Raw genomic sequence first — 24,486 nt, 5'->3', positions numbered from 1 at the left:
GTGGTGCCAAATTTAGAAATATAAAATCAATTTTGACCTGCCACAAAAAAATAGTACTAAGTCTATTCCAATAACAATAATAATAATAATAATAATAATAATAATAATAATATTGACCAAAAAAAATATTAAATAAGTAGACAACTAAATAAATGGGATGGAGTAAATGCTTACAACTACCATAACTAGATGCTCTTATTTAAGCTAATAGGCAATCATCACAACCATCTTGTCACACATAAATAAGTTAGATATTGCATATAAGAAAAAAAAATCTTAAGAATTTATATATACACGGCTAAAGAGAAAGGCAATTATGCATGTTTGAAAAAAAAATAAATAAAAAATAAAGAGTATTTAAGACAAGTTATCCTAGATACTAGGAGGTGACAATTTGGTCCATGTTGGACACATAGGCAAATACGAAAAAAAAATGTGACCGCAAAATAACATTAATATATAAGATAATTTAATTCGAATCGAAAAATTGAGCTTATAATTAAATGAGATTTCATGACTTAGCTCAGTTCGATCATGCCCATCTTGTGCCTCAATTTTGCAAACCTTGATTCGCACAAGGGCTTTGTGAGAATATCAACTGTTTGATTTTCCGTTGGAATATATTCTATTCTCAGATCCTTCTTTTCGATGTGATCACGGATAAAATGATGTCTCACGTCAATGTGCTTAGTTCTTGAATGTAGCACGGGATTTTGAGTGATTGCAATAGCACTTGTATTATCACAAAATATGCTAACATCTTCGCAATTTACACCGTAATCTTTCAATTGCTGCTTCATCCAGAGAATTTGTGTGCAACAACTTCCAGATGCTATATATTCAGCTCGACAGTGCTTGTAGCTATGGAGTTTTGCTTTTTGCTAAACCATGATACCAATCTTCCCCCTAAGAACTGGCATGTCCCTGAGGTACTTTTTCGATCGATTTTACACCCTGCAAAATCTGCGTCTGAAAAACCAGTTAGTGCAAAATTACCTTCTTTGGGATACCATATTCCCACATTGATTGTTCCCTTTAGGTATCGAATGATTTTCTTGGTGGCAAGAAAATGACTTTCTTTTGGATTTGATTGGAATTAGCACATACACCCACTGAGTAGGATATATCCGATCGACTTGCAGTGAGATATAGTAGAGATCCAATCATTCCTCGATATTTCGTTTCATCAACGTCCTTGCCTTCATCATCTTTATCCAATCTTAAGGATGTGCTCATCGGGATCTTGATTGAAGATTTTCCATCTTGACCAAATTTCTTTATGAGGTCTTTTGTGTATTTGTGCAAAGATGGTCTTTTGACTCGTTCAGGAGAAGAGGTGAAGGTAGCGGGCAACAAAACTTCAAGAGGCCAAGACAGAGCTTTAGGAGTGGGCCGACCTCCCCTCCGACTCAAGGGACGGCTAAGATGGACAATGGCGAGAAGGGAAAGTCTTTTGGATGCAGGAGATGTGGTAGGAACCACATTGGAAAGGACTGCTAAGGGAATCTGTTGTTTTGTTTCAAGTGTGGGAAGAGGGGTCACAAAGCCTTCGAGTGCCATCTTTAGTCAGATCAAGGAGCTCCACAGTCTAGTGCGAGGCACGCACCATCGGGACAGACAGGGAATGGGTTTAACCGTGGTTCCGGGAATGCGTGTGCGAGAGGAGCAAGGTCTCAAGGCAAGGTGTTCGTGATGAGCCGATCGCAGGCCGAAGCTGAGGGTTTGACCGAGGATGAAGCAGCAGGTAACGTTCTCGACCCAACCTTTTTATCTTTGAGTTGTACCCTTTTTCGTGTCCCTTCTTTGCACCTTTCTTTTTGGGTAGAAATTAATTAGGAGAATTAGTTGTTTCGTTAAAGTCGTTAAACCTTAGTCTAAAAATCCAAGAGTTAAAAGACTTAAGTTTTAAATGTACCCTAAAGTCTCTTTCTTTACCTATAAACCTAGACTTAGTTAATTTTTGGAAAATCCTTAAGTGTATGAGCTCAAAATCATAAGAAACCTTATTCGTAGTTAGGAAGTTTTAAACTCGAGTGTCAAAGTTTTCCAACCTAACCATTAAACCATCTAAGCTAGTTATGATTCTTAAACTTTATTCCTCTTTAATTCCTCTTAACCTATTCCTTCCAACCCAAACTAAAATCCCCAAATTAAAAATCCCTTTTCTCCACCTTTTCCCAAAAACCCTCCTCTCTCTCTCTCTCTCTTCTCCTTCCCTCCTACCCGTAGCAGTCGAAGAATCCCCCCCCCCCTCCCCCATGCCCGTCGTTGCTCCTCTGCCTGTCGACCTATTGCCGCCGTCCGTCGCTACCAGCCACGCCGAAGATCGCCGCCCTCGCCGCTACTTCGCCGGAAAAAGCAGGCCGGAAAACCAGAAAAAGAAAAGGAGAAAAAGAAAAATAAAAAGGAGTTTTGGGTCTATCTCACCTTGGATTTCTTGCACCATGCCTAGAAGGTCAAGAACCATAAAGATGGTGGAATTGGGGGATGCCCATTACTCAATTTTGGAAGGTAAAGTCTTTGAACCCGAATCCTTTTCAAGTTCCATTTTGGATGTGCTTAGATTTCAAGATTTGTTAGATGGGTTTTTGTTGATTAAAAGTGAGACATACCCGGACTTAGTAAAGGAACTTTACCGTCACATGAATGTAAACAAGGATGGAGGAAAATTGGAAATCACCTCTAAGGTGAGGGGTGTTAAGATTTCTTTGAATGAGAACCGATTGGCTAAACTCTTGAACTTGACCACTACTGGGGTCTCGGAGTATTGTAGAGATGCTTGGGTTAGTACTGAAGAGTTGGGTTACCATAAAAGAAGTGGCTCATCGGGGCCTGTTTTGGTTTTGGGTCAAACCTGAATTGATATTTGGACTACATCAATTCATTCAGTTTAATATCTTCATCATATTTGGACTTCTTCTAATTAAATTATCCAATTGATTTTTTTATTATTAAGTCTATTATTAAATTATTATTCAACTTTGAATAATTATTCAGTTTTAATTTTTCAGTTGAATTTTAATTTAATAATGTTTTTCAGTTTAAATTGTATTAAGTGTTGCAAGTTAATTGTGGAGTATTTGTGAGTAATATGCATAATCTGAGCATGCTATTTATCTCTTTATTGCAATAATTATTTGACTGTTATAATTATGCCTTATAATAATTATGTGAGTAAAAAAGCATGTTCATTAAGTAAAATTTAAAGCCTTTTAGGTCTGAATTATATGCTCATTATGCATGATTACGTAGGTGAACACGGTCGTCTCAGGAGGGTGGCCGTGGACGAGGACGGTGTAACACTCCAAAATTTTAAAAACTTTTAAGACTATGTAACAAAGGTAAATGATCATAAATCCCAAAATGCTTATAAGAATACGGAGTGTTATGCCACACCCGAGCTAGAGAACTCAGGTGCACAGGCTAAATTCTAAAACCTCAATCAGTATCAATACAAAGTCATGGCACGCAGGCCGAATGGGAAAACTATCTAGTCTACGCCCCAAGCTTCTAGCGCGCTACAGTGATCTACTCGTCTGTGCCTGAAAGCCAAATATATCTGTTCAGCGAGAGATGCTGGTAACCTACTCCAACGCGTTGAAATACAATACATATATATATATATATATATATATATATATATATATATATATATATATATATATATACAAAAAACCATTTCGAAGCATGAAGATATATCCTAAGAGACTCTAGCTTTCAAAACAGGGAATAGACTCAACAGATAGGGCTTAGCACAGACAACGGACCTAATCAAGCATAAACAATTCACAAGCATAGGGAAACAGGCAAGGCATATAAAGGTAAGAATAGTTAGTATCCATAACCCAACATATACAATTCCCGGCATAAATCCCAAAGTCACCTCCCGAGACACTCATAACAACAACTCATCCATATCTCATCACATAGCACACTTTGTTGGCGCCACATGACCAATCGCATGCACATACATGAGGGTCAGCGCATATAGCTCTGACACGGCCCCGCAGCACCCTGCCCCGTATTGCAACACGGAGGGGTTGATCGCAACCGACCGATGAACCGCAGCTCATCATAGTTTGATCGCAACCAAACAGTGGACCGCAGCCCAAGAGTATGTCATCTGACCGCAGCCAGGAAATATGAACCGCAGCTCATGTAAAAACGTTTGATCGCAACCAAACGGTGGACCGCAGCCCAAGAGTGTAAATCTGACCGCAGCCAGCTTCTGAACCGCAGCCAGCTTCTGAACCGCAGCTCAGGAAATACCAATCCGATCACAACCGAATTGGGGTATCATGCACACATAACACATAGCAAGCACATGCAACCCACATTAACACATTGGGAAGGGGGAGAAAACGTATAACAAAACCTATTCGTGATCCTTCACATACTAAGAATAATCCTAAGGGGTTCATACTTCTTTCACCTAGGTCAACGGGATACCAATTCAACTAGCATGCAATATATAAGACTCATACAACCTACGAACGGTACCCGAAATATCAAACTAGACATAGGCACGATAGACAGAGTCCGTTGGGACACCACGGGGGTCGGGGGGAACATCAAACGGGGAAGCCAAAATCCCGAGTTGGGGTATTTTCCAGCGGGTAGGCGGTGGGTGAGGGTTCACCCGCCGGCGGCAGCCTTTTCGGGCAGTGGGTGCCCGGCGGGCAGCTGCCCGCCCGCCGACTGCCCGCTGCCAGCGACGCCATCTTTAGCCGCGGGTAGGTGGTGGGTCCCCTACCCCCCACTGACTCTTTCATCACCAAAAACGCCCCGGGAACCTTTGTGGAACCCGGAACCATGCTTAGACACCTTTAAACACAATTGACAACAATACGTAGACAATTAACGGATCAAAGCGAGGAACATACGACACATAACCTATCATGCTTTTCTAAACATAATTAACACCCAAACATGCGATTTCCCACCCAATACACCAAGAATAATATCATACGATACAACCTAGGGTTCTAATCACTTTTAAATCAACAAGGACACAATGCATCTTCTAATATCAAGATTCGGTAAGAATATCACATAAACATAAAGAACATCCTACAATCATCAAGAACACCATATAATCATCAAGAACGTCATATAATCATCAAGAACACCATAATTATCAAGAACCTCTCATCATCAAGATCACCCATGGAATCATCACATCAATCATCAATAATAGTATCACAAATCATCAATACACAATAATATGGGGAAATCCTAAGAGGGGAATCATAGCTATGAAAATAGGTTTTGTTGAGACATGGGTTACCTTTTAGCCTTAATTAATTCCTTGGCTATGAAGGGTCTTTCTTGAAGCTTTCTTCTTTCTTGATTTCTCCTAGGGGAATTCTTGGAACTTCTTGTGTGGTAAGGGATTATTGTGGTGGGGGTTCTAGGTGCCTCTTAAGTCCCCTATTTATATACCTAGGAGTCCTAATTAGGAACTAATATTATAGGCTTGCTAATTCTATTCCTTTTAGGGCTAGGGGTTGGGCTTTAGGGGTGAGGGCCCATGGACTATGGTGGGCCTTTTCTTAGTTAATTATTGTAATTTAATTCTTTCTTTTGGGCAATTGGTTAAATGATTAATCGGTTTTAGGGGTCGTAACACGGGGTGTTACAGACGGCAACATCGCGGGCAGCGTGGTCGTGCAGTCCGTTGCCAGCTTTGTGACGCGCCGGGGCACACTGGCGTCACCTGATACCGGAGGTTTGTTCGATAAAATGAACAGCTGGGATTTGTTTTGCGAAGAGAGTGGGTTTGGAATTATTCTTTCCTTATTATTGCACACACTACAAATAGATTGTAACAATACATGGTGTAATATACAACATTAGAATTATTAAAAAAAATTGCCCAAACCAAAATGATCGTCTGGGTATATAAGTTAAAAGTTAACTAATAACTCTGGAATTGCAAAAGAGTTTAAAGTTTTGAACATTCTCGTCATTCTAATGAATAATTGAGAACCTAGGTGCAAAGGACATTTTTTTTTTTTTTTTGTGTCCCGTCCTTATAAATAGTTGAGGCACTATCAAAAGTATAAGCGCAATTTTTAAAACAAATACGGAGTACTACAAAATATATTATTTTTATTTCAAATAAGTATGAACAGCTGAATGCAAAAATAAAATCACAATTCCTACCGTAAAATATATGTTTTTATTTCAAATAAGTATGAACGGTGAAATTAAGCCTTCTAAAAACTTGTCCTGTGCTGTTACCCATCTTGCACGCCCCAAAATCCTACCATGCCATAGTACAATCTACCACCACCATGCTCATACTTGATGATTTGAAGTATAATATATCAATAAAAATTAAATAATTGTGTAAGACTAGTGATATGTGTTAGGAATATAGCGGAATAATGCGGAAGCGAAGAATCGAAAATTGAGAATTATAGAAGTTAAATAATAGGGAAAAATATAAATGAAGAAATTTATATAAATGACAAAATAAGAAGTTTCTAAATTGGGATAAGATATAATAAATATATATATTAATCTCAAAAGAGATTACAAAGAAATGTATATATATTTCTATGAGCACTACGTGAGACAAAAGAAATAAATGGATTAGAATGAACTCAAAATTGATGCGTTTACATTACAAAAGAAATAGCATATTTATACAGTAAAGGGAGAGACAAATGCGTCAATTACAAAGAATGAGAGCAAAGATAGGATAATGTGCAAAGGAACGTGAACATGCAGCACGCGATGCGGATGATTGAGGATGAAGTAGTATCCACAGATTTGAGCCACTACACACATTATGTTATTTCCTAACAATCTCCACCTTGGATCAAATCCACTGTGGGTATTAAAAACTGGAACAATCAACTAAACTCAAAGAACGGCTTGAACTTAGCAATAGGAATAGCTTCAGAATATCAGGATGGATCACCATCAACTTCCTATGTGACTGAAAGAGCATAAGCAATCAAGTTGTTTTCATCATCACTAGCATACCTAGCAGGTTTTTTAATTGTCATCCTAGGACGATCCATAGCAATGGAATACTCTCGTTGTGGCTCGACGAGAGGTGCGGTGCTAGTAGATGCATCATCTTTAGTATTACCATTAGTAGTAGTAACACTATCAATAGGGCTGAATTCAAACTCCACCTTCTCACCAGTACTCTGCGTCTCACCTGTACCGGGAACTTTTCCAGAAGAAAGTATTTCATTTTCATCAAAAGTGATATCTCGACTCAGAATGATTTTCTGAGAATCAGGAGACCATAGACGATACCCTTTTGACTCAGAGGCATAACCAAGGAAAATGCATTTGACAGCTCGAGGGTTTGATTTACCCGTACTGGAATGAGCATAAGCAGGACATCCAAAAACTCTTAAGATAGAGTAGTCAACAGGATTACCTGACCAAAATTCTTCTGGAATTTTGAAATCAAGGGATGAATGTGGAGATCTATTTACCAAATAGAAAGCAATAGAAACGGCCTCGGCCCAAAAATCACGCAGTTTCCATAACCCAGCATTAGAGAGCATACAACGAGCTCTTTCCAATAGAGTCCTGTTCAAACGTTCGGCAACACCATTCTGCTGGGGTTTACCAGGCAAGGTCTTGTGCCTGGCGATTCCATTTGCCGCACAAAAGTCATTGAAATTTGACTCACAGAACTCCAAGCCATTGTCTGTCCTGAGCTTCTTGACTTTTTTACCTGTCTGAGTCTAAACAAGTAATTTCCACTTCTTGAAAATAGAAAATGCCTGATTTTTATGTTTCAGGAAATAGACCCAGACTTTACGAGAAAAGTCATCAATAATAGACATAAAATATCTACAGCTTCCCATACTCTGGAATTTAGTCGGTCCCCATAAATCGGAATGTACGTATTCCAATACATCTTTGGTACGGTGTGTAGCAATAGAGAAACTAACCTTCTTTTGTTTCCCAAAAACACAATGCTCACAAAATTGTAATTTACCCGTACCTGAACCACCAAGGAGGCCTTTCTTGCTCAGGATATGCATGTCTTTCTTACTCATATGCCCCAGACGAATATGTCATAGTTGAGTGAGATCCGCATCAGACATCGGTGAGGATACCGCTACTGATCGAACCTGTCACAGTACTGCCATGCAAGACGTACAAGCTTCCAGAACGAGAAGCTTTCATGAGAAAAAGAGAGCCTTTTAAGACCTTCAGAACTCCACCTTCAGCTATGTATTTGCACCCCAGAGATTCTAAAGTGCCCAATGATATCAGGTTGCGTTTCAAATCAGGAATATACCGAACATTGGTAAGAGTCCTGACAACGTTATCATGAGTTTTAATCTGCACACTTCCAATTCCACTAACCTTGCATTGGGTATCATTACCCAGCAAAACAACATCACCATCAACCGGTTCCAAGGAGACGAACTAGTCTTTGTGAGGACACATGTGGAATGTACAACCAGAGTCCAGATTCCACTCGGTTTCGCTCCGTTTGCTACCGGAGCTAACAGATAACATAACATCGCCTTCTGAATCACTTTCAACAACACTAGCTTCAGCGGACTTCTTTTCTCTCTCTTGCTTGTTTTTCAACTTGAAGCATTCAGTCACATCATGACCATGCTTCTTGCAGTACTTATAGGATTTGTTGGACTTACATCCTTTGGACTTGGATCTATATTTTTTATTGCTACTCCCTGATTCAAGTGAACGACCCCTTACGGTCAAGCCTTCACCTTTGTCCTCAGACTTAATTTCAAAGTCAAACATTTCTTTGGACAATAGGTTTGACTTAACATTGTCGAAAGTAAGGGTATCACTACTATTACCATACAGCATAATTTCTTTGAAATGCTTGTATGATTTAGGGAGAGAGACAAGCAATAAAACAGCGCGATCCTCATCTTCAATTATGACATCAATACTTTCCAAGTCCAATAAAATAGAATTGAATTCATCCAAGTGAGATTTAATAGAAGTACCTTCCGTCATACGGATTGTGTACAGACGCTCCTTCATGCGCAGCGTGTTCGCCAGAGTTTTGGCCATATAAAGCGTATCCAGCTTGGACCATAAATCTGACGCAGTCGTCTCACTTACCACCTCACGTAGAACCTCTTTAGACAGGCACAAAAGTATGGTTGAACGTGCCTTGTCATCCAAATCTTCCCAATCTTCATCTGTCATTGTAGCCGGTTTCTTCTTCTTCCCAGCTAGCGCTTTCTTCAAATTGTTCTGGGTTAGAACGGCTTCCATCTGAACCTTCCAGATAGAAAAGCTAATTTTCCCGTCGAAAATCTTGATATCGAACTTGGTACACGTTGACATCTTTGAAAATAATTCTCAATTAAATCGCTCTGAAACCACTTGTTAGGAATATAGCGGAATAATGCAGAAGCGAAGAATCGAAAATTGAGAATTATAGAAGTTAAATAATAGAGAAAAATATAAATGAAGAAATTTATATAATTGACAAAATAAGAAGTTGCTAAATTGGGATAAGATATAATAAATATATATATATATATATATATATATATATATATTTATATATATTAATCTCAAAAGAGATTACAAAGAAATATATATATATATATATATATATATATATATATATATATATATATATATTTCTATGAGCACTACGTGAGACAAAAGAAATAAATGGATTAGAATGAACTCAAAATTGATGCGTTTACATTACAAAAGAAATAGCCTATTTATACACTAAAGGGAGAGACAAATGCGTCAATTACAAAGAATGAGAGCAAAGATAGGATAATGTGCAAAGGAACGTGAACATGCAGCACGCGATGCAGATGATTGAGGATGAAGTAGTATCCACAGATTTGAGCCACTACACACATTATGTTATTTCCTAACAATGTGTCTGTATTGTCTAGTTTCTATATATATTTAAGACATGTTATGAACATATAACAAAGTGAATGACATCAAATATTTTTAATTTGATTCGTGATTAGAATTTAAATATTTTTAATTTAATCTTGTCACTTGTAATTTATCGTTAACTTATCGCTTATCACAACTTAAAAATTAAAGACGAGCTAAGTAATTAGTCAGTTGTTATATTATAGACCGCGGTGCATAATCGATTATGCACCGCGGCCCATATACGGCGCCGTTTCTTTAAGTAAAGAAACGGCCCGCCGTTAGAGTTAACGGAGTCCGTTTGTTTGGTGTATTAAACACCAACTGACACTACAGTATATCCAAACCGACACTGCAGTTATATCAAAATGATACTATAGTTATAGTGAAATGAAACTGCAGTGTATATAAACTGAAACTGAATAACATTTCACATATTTGAGTGTATATTGTACAATGAAGCTGTAATTATATCAAAATGATCATGTAATTGTGTTTTAATAAAACTATAGTGTATATAAAATAAAATTAAATAACATTTTCACATATTTGAGTCTATAAAATATCGAATGAAACTATAGTTATATCGAAATGAAACTGTAGTTGTGTTCAACTGAAACTGCAGTGTATACAAAATGACACTGAATAACAGAGTTAATTTTTGTAAAAGAGTGCGAAACGGCGGAAATAAACACTGTTAATTTTCATTTAAAAAAAAAAAGACGCGCGGTGCATAATATAATTTGCCGTAATTAGTACTTTGTGTAATTTCATTGTTGGAGGTTATGGTTCATTTTAAGGTCCACCAATCTACAACTGGTTTCATGCTTTTGGGCTATCACGTTTAATCCAAATCAAATTTATACATAATAATCCCTCAAATAATTAAACAGGAGGCAGATTGGTTAATTAGCCGAAGGCTAATAAATATTATCTCTAATCATTTTTTTTCCTTTCCTTTTTGGACTAAGCCTAAGCATGTTATGGGACAGGCCATGCATAATAATGTACGAAACCTTTGAAAACCGCCGTCTGTGGGGATCGAACCCACGACCACGTGGTTAAAAGCCACGCGCTCTACCACTGAGCTAAGACGGCAACTGGGATTAAATCGCTTATAATTACACTTAAGCCCTGAATTACCAAAAATTTGATAGTCGGGAAGAAATAAGAATTTCAAAAGCCAAAGTGGAGATGCGGGGTATCGATCCCCGTACCTCTCGCATGCTAAGCGAGCGCTCTACCATCTGAGCTACATCCCCATTTTGTTTATTAGTTATATAAGTTATGTTATAGCAGTAGGAGATGAAGTATACCAAAATAAATGTTTACAGACAATCATGTGATAGAGCTCAACTTGGTTTACAAAACCATGCAACAAGAGCTTTCAGACTTCTTTCAAGAATGGGCAATGCTATTAATAACACTGCACTTTTTGCTTGCAGACAAGTTAGGTTAATTAAGACTCTATATAACACTGATGATTGGAAGGTCGTTGTTGTTTCCTTATTGTTGTCAAGTTACCATGGCACATAAGTTGAAAAATGATTCCTTGATTTTTCTCCTTCTAATTTTTATTTCAAATAAGTATGAACGGTGTAAATATTAAGCGCTCTAAAAACTTGAGGCTCTGTGCTGTTGCCCATCTTGCACACCCCAAAATTCGGTCATGCCTTGGTGCAATCTACCAAAATCATTATTGTGTGGACCATGGTCTACGCAAGCTGTGTGGACCATATTTTGTATACTATAAAATAATGTACATTTAGTTTACAAATAATGTACTTTTAGTTTATTAAAAATGTACTTTCTTTTATGGTCCATACAACACTATGTGGACCATAGTGCGTACAATAATTTGCCAATCTCCCCATGCTCATATTTGATAATTTGAAGTATAATATATATATCAATAAAAATTAAATAATTGTGTAACTCTAGTGATATGTGTCTGTATTGTCTAGTTTCTATACATATATAAGGCATGTTATGAACATATAACAAAGTGAATGACATCAAATATTTTTAATTTGATTCGCGATTTGAATTCGAATATTTCGATTTGAATTCGAATTATTCAAATACAAATCTGAATTAGAATACATATTTCGTTACGAATCAGAATGTATTTGATTCGACTAATATTCGAATATATATATATATATATATATATATATATATATATATATATCTCTTCTTCTATCTTCTATACTATAATAAAGCAGAGCCAAAAGTAGGGGGTGGCAATTCAATGGGCAGAAGTATTTTTACAAAATGCAAGCATTTTAATTTTAAATTTTTTTTATATCTTTGAAACTGATATTTAAATATCTTGAAACTTGAAAGGTTGCTTGAAAACTCTTTGTATACTTAAACTATTATTACAAGCCATCAATACATGTGTTAATACAAAATTAATTTAAATGAGAGACAGTCTCACCATTAAAATGTTCCTAGAAAATTGTTCAATCTCCTAAGAATATTAATAACGAGTCATTAATGCTTAATGCATATACAGAATACTGATACAGATATACACATATGCAGACTCAAAAATATTGTATAAATAGTGCACTAGTCCGGCATTGTACTTCACAAACGAAACCTTCTGAAAGAAAAAGCTCTGCGAAATCAAATTGAAATGTCTTCCCAATATCTCCTTGCTTCACAGGTAGGGATGGCAATGGGTTGGGTGTGGGTCGGGGATGGCTACATCCATCACCCGACCCACCTTATATTTTCTCCACCCATCCCTACCCCCAACCCGCATCGGGTGGACTTTTTCAAAACCCATCCCCACCCCCATCGGGTGCGGATGCCCACTACGGGTACCCACCACTTATAATCTTGTTATTTTTTTTCAAAAAATAATATTTAAATTACCTACACATAATAAAATAATAAAATTCATTAGTTATATAAAACATAAAATAATAGAAATATTTAACTATAATAATTAAATTGTTATTTTTAAAAATAAACTTAGTAGTTTAGATATAAAAATAGTAAAAATTTACATGAAATTATAAAAACTTTTATAAATAACTACATGGTGGGTTGGGTGGGGGTCTAGACGGGTTTTGTACCTAGAACCCGAATCCAACCCGACCCGTCGCGGGTTTACTTTTTTAAGACCCACCCCCGATCCATCATCCACTATCACCCAAAGAAACCCGACCCATGCGGGGTGGATTTGGGTGGATATCCGCGGGGCGGATTGAAATTGCCATCCCTATTCACAGGTTAGCCCTATCCACACCAGGAGAGCAATCAGGGTGCGTTTGGTCTGACTTTATTGGATGCCATCAAATTCTTTGTTGTCAAAATACAATCAGGTAATTTATATAAAACTGTTAACACATTAATAGATTAATTGTTCATCATTATTGATTTCTTCCTAATTTTCTGCTCCTGTGATTACATTATTTCTGCTACTAGGAAAATGTTGATGTTCCTACAGTGTCAAAAAATTAATATAATAGTATCTTAATAAAAAAATTTATGCTATTTAAATTTTAATTTTAATTTTTATTACATTTAATCTTAATTTATTGGAGAATTTGAAAAAAAAAAAATTAAGTTAGGCATTTTGAATTCGAATATTCTTGAGTCGAATCGAATATATTCGAATAATGTAGTCGAATCGAATACGAATAAAATTTCATATTCAAAACTTTATCGAATACGAATATGAATAGTTTTCAAAATAGTCGAATTTGAATCGAATAGTGAGATATTTGGCTCGATTCGGTTTGTTTACATCCCTAATGATGACAATAAAGGGCATGGATAGGCTTATTAAGCAAAATTTTGAGTTTCTGAACATATAGCGTCAAAGATTAATGTTCAAACTACTTCAAAGTGACAAATTGAAGGAAATTTACCCCCCACCCCAAAAAAATAAAGGGATAAAGGTCAAATAGGCCCTTCAACTATAGGTCAAAGTGTGATTAGCACCCTAAACTAAGAAAAGCTTCAAACAGACACTTCATCTCTTCACTTTTATGCAATTTAGTCAATAATTTCTTAAAGTTGCACAATTAGTTTATTTTGTAGGTAAACTTGAATTTAAAAAAAAATAATAATAATAAACTTTAAAATAAAAATAAAAAAAGATTGTCCACTTCTCCCCAAATTAAACTTTAGGAGGCTAATTACACTTTAACTTATAGTTGAAGGCCTATTATTTGACCCTTACCCCAAAAATAAAACATAATTGTTTCGGCTACTTGTGGATTTATTCAGAAAAAAAAAAAAAACATTACAACAAACCTAGTGCGGTAATAATAATGCTCCATAAGTATATATTATCAGTTTGTTTAGTACATTTTTCTGTTTTCTAATTTTTTGTTCCTTTTCTCTAAAGTTTATCATTTTTCTTTTTCCATTAGAAAAATGATAGAAAAAAATATGCATGTTTATCAGTATATATTTTTATATTATCTTTTAAATGAGAAGATATGGAGTTATTTGAAACTCACTTATTTTTCTTTCATTTTAGCATACAAATATTGATCATGAAATGTGACAATAATAAGTGGTGTAATTATTTATGCACATTGGACTATGTCAATTTGAATATTCAAAATTTTGAGTGTTATTAGTTTTTTTTTTTTTAATTGGTATGATATGAATAATGCCTCATGATGACAATGGGTAAAATAATATTCGTTACCGAAACTTTAAGAGAATGAATTTAGATAGTTGATAATTGAGTTTAAAATGAGTTCGGGTAGTCGCAAAATTCTCATGCCTAATACTCGATTTTGTGTGTGTATGAGCATGCAAGTGCATTCAATAGGTTTCAAGTGATTTTGAGTACTATGTGGATAGATACATATAGTAGTGTCAAACGGGTGTGGAATGAGTACGAGTAATGTTTATTAATGTTCATGTATAAAAGTACGTACCTATTTTTTATGTGTGTGTGTGTGTGTGATACTAAGATAAATAGTCAGATATAAGTAGTGACAGAGTAGGTAAGTGGTGGTAGATGTATATTATTGATAGGTAATTGGGTAGAAGATATAAGTGGACAGATAAGTAAAGTTTGTATGTAATAATAATAGTGATTATAAATGAAGTTATGTATAATTTTGTATTTGGAAAATAATTTTCTTTTCTCCACCTTTCTCATTTCTCTTTGAACTCAATTGTCATCACCAATACAAAATTAAGGAAATAAATCTAAATAATAAGGTTGTGTGTGTATATTTATTTATTTAAATATATTAGGGCAAGGAGCGCGTTCCTCATCCGCGTCCTCACCCCCAATGGGGATTACAGAGTAATCTCCATCCCCGTCCCCATTGAGGCAGAGAATTGGATTTCCCATCGTGTTCGAGGACCATGACCATCCCTAGCTAGTTGAGTTTCTGAACTATTTATCATATATTGAGTTTTTATTACGATAAATGATATTTAAAAAATAAAAGTATTGAGAAGTGAGAAATCATTCATTCTCTTATGATTGTATATTGTTTGTAGGGAAAGGATACTCATTGAGATTCCAATAATAACTTAGGGCATCACCCAATCCCACCCATAATAGTTTTCTTGATGAGGTTTTTGGTGTGGTTTTTGAAAAAGGAAACTTAGGTGGAGAAGAGAGGGCGTGATGGAAAAAAAAAAAAAAAAAAAGCTCTCCCTATAAGAACCTTGATTTTGTTAGTTTAATTATGAATAAATTAATTAAAGCATGATTAGATTATTGATTCCAACCTAACTGGAGATCCTTAATTATTCCACCCCAACCACGTATACATTACTAAAATCCATGCATGATTGGCATGTCTCCTCGTGTCCAATTTTTGGGGATGCGGTCATATATTAGATTGAAGATGACAATCACAATGGTGATAATTAAGTATATAATGATTAGTGATATGGATATTTTTTTTATTGATGATAATATTATATTGTGTGTGACCAACTTTATGTACAAGTTTTAATAAATCCACCTATAAGATCAAATACAGAATAAAGATAGTGGTGGATTTCCCTCGTCACCAACATGGAGTACCTCGGACCAAGTTGATCAGACTGTTAACTTAGTAAGCACAATGTTACAAATTTGACTCATGTGGAAGCAGTATATTAGTTTTCTTAATTTGAGTCGGTCAGCTATAATATCGAACATGTCAGCTATAACAACCTAAGTTGATTTATCTTTTTGCAGTCATTTACCGACTACTCAACTAGGATCACAAGGTGGTGTTATCCAATATATACCATTGGATAATAGTTACGGGTTTTTCGTTCCTAAAAAAATATGGAATAAAGATTCTCATTAAATTATTTGCTAATGTAGGTAATAAGATCAATCGTTATGTTGTGCATCCGTATGCACCATGCATGGTGCATACGGATGCCAAAACGACGTCGTTTTATTAAAAAACGCGCGTCTCCCCTTTAAAAAAAATTTAGGTTCGATTCCCAGCAACTACATTATATTGTTCATTCATTCTGGAATTTTAGTTCATAGATTATGGAATTATAGTTCATTGATTATGGAATTATAGTTCATTGATTATGGAATTGTAGTTCATCGATTCTGAAATTTTAGTTTATAGATTATGGAATTTTAGTTCATTCATTCTGGAATTTTTTGTTCATAGATTAGATTATGGAATTATAGTTCATCGATTATGGAATTTTAGTTCATATGTTGTTGCTGGGAATCGAACCTGATTTTTTTTTTTTTAAGGGGAGACGCGCGTTTTATTAAAACGACGTCGTTTTTGCATCTGTATGCACCATTATGCACAGCATAATTTGGCAAATTATGCTGTGCATCCGTATGCACCAAGCATGGTGCATACGGATGCAAAAACGACGTTGTTTTATAAAAACGCGCGTCTCCCCTTAAAAAAAAAAAAATTAGGTTCGAAACTATAATTCCATAATCGATGAACTATAATTCCATAATCGATGAACTATAATTCCATAATCGATGAACTATAATTCCATAATCTAATCTATGAACTAAAATTTTCAGAATGAATGAACTAAAATTCCAGAATCTATGAACTAAAATTTCATAATCGATGAACTATAATTCCAGAATCGATGAACTATAGTTCCATAATCGATGAACTATAATTCCATAATCCATGAACTAAAATTCCATTATGAATGAACAAAATAATGTTGTTACTAGGAATCGAACCTGAATTTTTTTTAAAAGGGGAGACGCGCGTATTTAATAAAACGACGTCGTTTTTGCATTTGTATGCACCATGCATGGTGCATACAGATGCACAGCATAACTATTCGCATAATTTGCCTAATAAGATATATGTGACGCCGTAGGATTTGTTTGGAAAAAGCCCAAGCATGTTATTGGTTTAGGTGTTGTGTGGTTCGGCCCAGTACTATAAACAATTAATTTTGCTTAAGAACAGCCATCGAATTATTTTTCCGTTTGCCGAGGTCGGAAACCTTAAAAATCCGCCGTCTGTGGGGATCGAACCCACGACCACGTGGTTAAAAGCCACGCGCTCTACCACTGAGCTAAGACGGCTGGTTAATATATAATTTCAAAGTTTGCATTATATTCTGCTAATATTTTTCAATACCATACTCTCCTGTGATTAGAAAATTTGATTAACTATATGAACCGACTCCGGGAGAAATTATTTGGGCGTACCTTTTAACGTAAAATTGTTACTATATTATACCGCAAATTATATTGTAAATCACTAATAGATATTCATTTTTAATATACTAAAATGAACTTATATGTTAGTGGTTCACTTTGTAATGAAATATATCTTTAATTGATTTTTAATAGTTTTTGTACATTGGTATATTTATTTTTAATATACTAAAATAAATTTATATGTTAGTGGTTCAATTTGCAATAAAATATATCTTTAATTGATCTTTACTAGTTTTTGTGCATTGGTATCGAAATATTAAACGATGATGATAGCAAATTAGCAAGATAGTCCAAGCTTTAGTATGTTCTAACTTCATGGCGAACGCAATTAATGCAAAATACTCATTCATTGCACAAATATTTATGATTGATATTGTACTCTCTTTTTTTGTTCGTGTACTCAAAATTTTTACTGTTAGACACAGTGACTAATCTAATCGTTAAATTGTAGGCACCTCTTTTTTTTCTTTTAGTGGGACAACTGAACTGGAGATTTAAGACTACTCCATACCCAAAGCTAAGGATCGAGTCATTCACCTTTGCTTAAAGATATTGTACTATAGTTATAAGGTTTCCTGACTTAGAGATTGCCTCATATAGTGATGTCATCACCATCATCTCTTGATATTCTATTTGTTGCTAAGGAATCAATAGATAATGATATCACATGGTTGAAAGGTAGTAGGGCTAGATATTTCTGCCATTATTGATGAGTGAATAGAAATTACAAAGATTGTAGAAATTTCTAACAACAAATTTGAGCAAGAAAGTAGGGTTGAAATTTTAAACATGATTGTCAAGCTTTGTATAGATATCAAGAATTAGATTTTACATTACTACACTTTTAGAATAAATTGTCACTCTTACACCAAAAATTGTTTACAAAAAAGTCCAAAATGAGACATCACATTATACAAAAATTTATGTTACAAGGTAAACCACTGTACAAGTTGTCATATCTCCATTTGGCACTCAACCAAACTGTATTATTTACATGTGGCTATACTTATTTTCGCATTTACACTTTGAGGATAAGGTACTTTTTGAAGGGTAAAGAGTGATACGTACCTCATGTGAATATATATAATCAAATACCCGGTATAAGAATTATTGTGTTACTAAATTTAAATAACATTATATAATAGGAGTTACAATATTTATAAAATTAAAAAAAAAACATTAGAATATGAATTATTATATTATTAGAATTAGTATATAACATTAAAGTTTGTTAGTATTATGAAATAAAATGTCATAAATAATAACAATTGGATTAATAATATAGTCTTTTTCAATATTTTATATCCCCTTACATCTTTATTTTATCTAATTTCTCTGTATAATTCTTTACATCTTGTCTCATTTAATATTCTATCTCCCTCCTGTTCTTTCTTTTCATTCTCTTCATGGTACGGGTACTTGAATTACTTGATACGAGATCATATCATCTATTACATATTGAATAAATAGATCAAAATCTATACACCATTATTATTTTTCCATGAATAATCAAATGGCGAGATATATAAAATAATAAATTAGGGACGGTAGATGTATTGATGAACACTGTACCATCTACCAATAACCAAATGCCTACACATCCATCACTACAGCACAACATTTGTCAGTTTGTGAATACATTAGGGGGCCAAATCTTGTTTCCAAACAAATGTGGGACAAAATCCTCTATTTTCCTTCATTTCCCAACTCAAATGGGTTTACTTTGAGAATCAATATCTCATTCACCTATTATTCGTTTTGAGCGTACAATATATCAATCTCTTCGTCTCACTATGAAGAACCCGAATCCACTTTGACTCGACCCAAATCGGAAGTGGACCCCGCTGATAATTGTACCACAAAATAGTCAATTAATATGCCATTTTATGTTATTTTAAGCTAATTTTTCCAATATAAACATTAATTTCTTTTCTTAAATACTGTATATTAAATCAATGAACTAAGCCGTGAGGGCTACATTAACCGGAGATTAGATTAGGGAGTGATTCCAATCTAATTGGAGATCCTTATTCCTCTCCAACTGCCTGCGTACTACAGTACAAAATCCTTTGTTGTCATGTCCCCTCCTACTCTGCAAATTCCGCAATATCTGCAAATATAATCGCCTTCAATTCGCACCCGTGTCATAATAATGATAAACAATAAACAATAAATATTCGTATTAGTCCATGGACAGCACACTTCTCATATATTAAAGAATTAATTTAGCACACATGACTTAGCGTAGTGATTCATCGCTTTACTTGATGTCACGATTGAAGGGGATAATGTAAAATTTGAATTCCACCAGAAACATGAACGAAAAAAGGCCCTGACTTTACTTCTGCATGGCTCTAGAGACGGGATCTTGTGATTTAATACAAAGAAAGGGAGATACCACATATCCAATCTACGCCTACACCTAAGCTCGAACCCTAGACCTCCCACGTAAGAGAGCAACCGAATACCAGTGACATACTAAATGTGCGGCCATTATGAACAAGAATTATCTTGCTCACCTACCATATAATATAACTCAAAAAGAATTATTTGAAACGCATTAAATAATTTACTTCTTTTACCAAAGCTCAAACAAAGACATGTAAGATCTCTCGAGATTGGAATGCAATCCCTTAAGATTTGAAATGAATAAACTTTAAGCAATCTTATTGCGGTAGGTAGTAGCACGTTCCATGCAAGGTTGAAAGTGAGGGGTGGGCATATTGGGAGAGGAAAAATGTTAGCCTACTCATAAATTTGTATTACATGGTCAGCTTTCATCGAAATGACCAAATTTGTTTATCATCGTCTTCTTCTATTCCAAGATACCCTTCCAAATTTATTTGCCATCCTGCGATTACAGCTTTGAGCTTTCGCAGCTTCAAGATTTATCTGCCAAAGAAAGGAACAAAACATATTCCAAGATTTGAAGTGAGTGGAAGGTGAAGCTTCAAAGGTTTCTTCTTTATTTTGCTTTCATTTCATCACTACAACTGTATCCCATCAAGCTCAAGAGTGCACTGCACACCATTTGTGTTAAGCTTAAAGGGAAAGAAAGATGCTATCTTTCCTTGTTTTCTTTGTATTTTAATTATTCGATATGGTGATTAAAAATTTAAAATAATAGGCTATATATGGAAGGGATCAAGTGCAAAGATAGCTTTCACTGCGGTTGTACGGTGAACACAAAATGACGCACCTTAAGAACACAAACCACGCACCTAAAGTTTTAAAATAACCGGCTAGTGTTGCAAAAATCGGGCCTAGGCGCCGAATAATCGGTGGGCGCTAGGCGGTGGGCCACCTAGGCACCCACCTAGGCGCTCTAGGCGGTCCCCAGGCGCCTAGAGGGTGCCTAGCGATTTTTTCAACATTGAAAATAATGCACCTTAAATTTCAACAATTGATGCACCTTAAGCATACAAATCACACTCCTTAAGAAAATAAGAAGGAAAATAATGCATCTTAAGAAAGAAAACCACGCACCTTAATCACACAAATAAAGCACATTAAAAACACAAACAATTCATCTAAAGTTTTAAAATGACAAACAACGCACCTTAAAAAAGAAAACCACGCACCTAAAACTTTAGGTTGATGCCCTTAAGTTTAATTCAACACTGATGCACCTTATGCACACAAACCTCACCCCTTAAGAAGGAAAATCATGCACCAAAAGCAACCGCAACTGAGAAGACCTACCGCACGCGAAGATGTATGCCCTTATATATATACACGTACGTATGTATGTATGTATGGGGAAGGGTTCAGGTGCGAAGATGGCTTCCCGTGCGGTTGATGCACCTTAAGCATTAAAATGGTGCACCTAAAATACACAAATCACGCACTTTAAGCACACAAACAAAACACATTAAGAACACAAATAACTCACCTTAAGTACACAAACCAGGCACCTTAAACAAACAACAAAGCACCTTAATAACACAAACCACGCACCTAAGGTTTAAAAATGGCTCACCTTAAGTTTCACACAACTGACGCACCTTAAGCATACAAATCACGCACATTAAGAAAGAAAACAACGCACCTTAAGAAAGAAAACCACGCACATTAAGTTTCAACAACTAGTCACATTAAGAACAAAATCCATGCGCCTTAAGCACAAAATCCACGCACATTAAGCACAAAACTCACGCACCTTAAAAAGAAAACTCACGCACCTTAAATTTAAAAAACTACTCACATTAAACACAAACCCACGCACCATAAATTTGACCTAGATGCAAAAATTACCAAATTGTCACCGCATTTTTTTTAAAAATGTTGGTAATCCTGAACGTTGATTTAAGCAAAATCAATAGCTTAGATTTAACCGCTCAACCGCACCTGGGCGCACCAACCACATTTGAACCTAATATTTTATACACACACACACACACACACACACACTCGGATCGATTGCATGCATACTTAGGGTGTGTTTGGTTCATAAGGTTACTCACTAGGAATGGAAATCATAATCATAGTTATTAGTGTTTGGTAGACAACTTTTTAAAACATAACTATTAGATTTTATTTTGTGCGTGTTCATATTGCTGCTTTGGATGTCATTATATTATGATCAATTGCCTTGATTTTTTTTTTTTTTTTGTATTTTTAAAACATTTATTCCCATTATAAGGTCATATATAACCAAGGGCGGAGCCAGGATTTTGGAGAGCGGGGGGCCAATCACAATTTGAAGAGATAATAATAAAACATATTAATATTTATTTAACATCTAAAATTTGAGATGTCTTCCAGAATTCAATGGCTCAATACTTGTAAATGAATTTACTTGAGATGTTGAATTTCAGAATTCTTTCTTTTAAAGAAAAAATCAATTCTTTGTGTCTTTTTCATTTCAACTCAAACTTCCGATGTTCACAGTGTTTTTTTTTTTTTTTTGACAAATCAATTGAATTAACTAAAACGAAAAAAAATAAAAATAAATAGATAAAGATTAAAGTAGTAGAAATTTAAAGATTTTGGTAGCAAAATGACAATTTATTATTACAATTACAATGTATTTCATTTGTAAATTTTTTTTAAAAAAAAAAAAAAAAGACAAAGGTTAAATAGTAGACATTTAAAGATTTTGATAGTAAAATGACAATTTATTATTATAATAAACACAATTGATCAATTATTTGTGTTTTTTCATTTCAACTCAAACTTCTGATATTCACAGTGTTAATTTTTTATTTTTTATTTTTACAAATCAATTGAATTAACTAAAACTGAAAAAAAAAATAAATAAATAGACATAGATTAAAATAGTAGAAATTTTAAAATTTTGGTAGCAAAATGACAATTTATTATTATAATAAACACAATTGCAATGTATTTTATTTGCAAATTTAAAAAAAAAAAAGATAAAAAGGTTAAAGTAGTAAAAATTTAAAGATATTAGTAGTAAAATGACAATTTATTATTATAATAAACACAATTGCAATGTATTTCATTTGCAAATTAAAAAGACAAAGATTAAAGTAGCAGAAATTTAAAGATTTTTGTAGCAAAATAATAATTTATTATTATAATAAACACAACTGCAATGTATTTCATTTACAAATTAAAAAACTAACTAGATAACAAATTAGCAATCCACAAAGTTATCCTAGAAGATTGCTTGGAGGGGGGCAAAATAACAAATATTTAGTGAGGGGGCAAAAAAAAAATCCTACAATACTAATTATAAAAAAGAAAAAAAAATGGTTGGGGGGGGAGGGGGGGAGGGGGGGGGGGGGAGGCCCCTACAAGTTGAATGTGGCTCCGCCACTGTATATAACCAAACATCAATATTAGTAATCATTCAAATTTCATCGACTACCAAACATGCAAAATACTTTCACCAAAATCCATTACTATTTTCCAAGTATTTGACTCTCATTCCAACCAATTCATTACTATTTTCCAAGTATTTGATTTTTATTCTAATTCTGATTCTCATGTGCTAACCAAACACACCCTTAATTTAACTTTGGATATTTTTTAAGTACATCAAATAATTAAATGTATTTAATTTTTTTTAATAAAGTTTAGTGCTATTAGAGCATCACCAACTGTGATTGGATAAATTTGTCAAGTTTTTCACCAAGTAGAAAAGAGAGGGAAGAGAAAAAAGACAAAAGAAATAATTTTTTTTTTAAAGAAAGAAAAGAAAACAACAACAACAACAAAAAACCACTAAATTTTGGCTTCAAACATGTCCCCAGCATGCAGAGTAGCTGGGCTCACTTGCAAAGACTTTTCTTTTCTTTTCTCTCTCCCTCTTGCGATCTTGAAAATAAGGTGAAGCCTTGAGACATTGGTGGAGTCTTAGTTTTCAATTCATGTAGTTGTGAGAATAAAATAAAAAAAAAAAATTGAACTTTTTTATTTATTTTAATTTTACTATCTTTACTCTTAAAAAGTTGATGATTAGTGGAATGAGTAATCACTGAATTTTGAACCCCCTAGATGTAGGGATGATTTATTTGAATTGTGTAACCAAATACTTACATTCATTGCATTTTACGCTAGCTTGTGCTTTAGTTGTTGTTTGAACTATAGTCTACTATCTATTGTAACAATTCAACACTTGTTACAATATTAATCCTTAACTTCTAATTAAAAACGGATTAGTGTTGAAAAATTGAAATTTATTAATTTAAATAAAGTCGAGTTGTATAATTTCATCATACACCTTGGATGGAAATGTGTAAGATATATAAGAACGGGAGAACATGTATCAATGTATATGGAGTACACAATATAATACTTGGATACTTGGAATACATGCACTATGGTAAAAGTGTCTTGAGAGAAGTTATACACACTACCTATGAGTACAAGCAAGTAGAAACAACAAAGGGATGAAATGTCTCTCTCTCCAACCAATTAGAATTACAAAATATTATTTAAATTGTACTCAAGCATTTGTTGTCCACTGTGTTAACAAGCACCAT

General features: G+C 34.5%; 3 non-coding genes across 3 annotated transcripts; all 3 read right to left on the bottom strand.

The window, feature by feature from the left end:
* Positions 1 to 10,902: 10,902 nt before the first annotated feature.
* On the bottom strand, positions 10,903 to 10,974 carry TRNAK-UUU. The gene has a single exon. It is a non-coding gene; the product is annotated as a tRNA-Lys (tRNA).
* Positions 10,975 to 11,065: 91 nt separating this feature from the next.
* On the bottom strand, positions 11,066 to 11,138 carry TRNAA-AGC. The gene has a single exon. It is a non-coding gene; the product is annotated as a tRNA-Ala (tRNA).
* A 6,188-nt stretch (positions 11,139 to 17,326) lies between these two features.
* On the bottom strand, positions 17,327 to 17,398 carry TRNAK-UUU. Its single transcript has one exon. It is a non-coding gene; the product is annotated as a tRNA-Lys (tRNA).
* Between the last annotated feature and the right edge of the window lie 7,088 nt (positions 17,399 to 24,486).

This window comes from Ipomoea nil, unplaced genomic scaffold, assembly GCF_001879475.1.
Source record: "Ipomoea nil cultivar Tokyo-kokei standard unplaced genomic scaffold, Asagao_1.1 scaffold2647, whole genome shotgun sequence".
Taxonomy (NCBI): Eukaryota; Viridiplantae; Streptophyta; class Magnoliopsida; order Solanales; family Convolvulaceae; genus Ipomoea; species Ipomoea nil.
The sequence above is the reverse complement of the archived record's forward strand: the minus strand, read 5'-3'. Positions and strand labels throughout refer to the sequence as shown.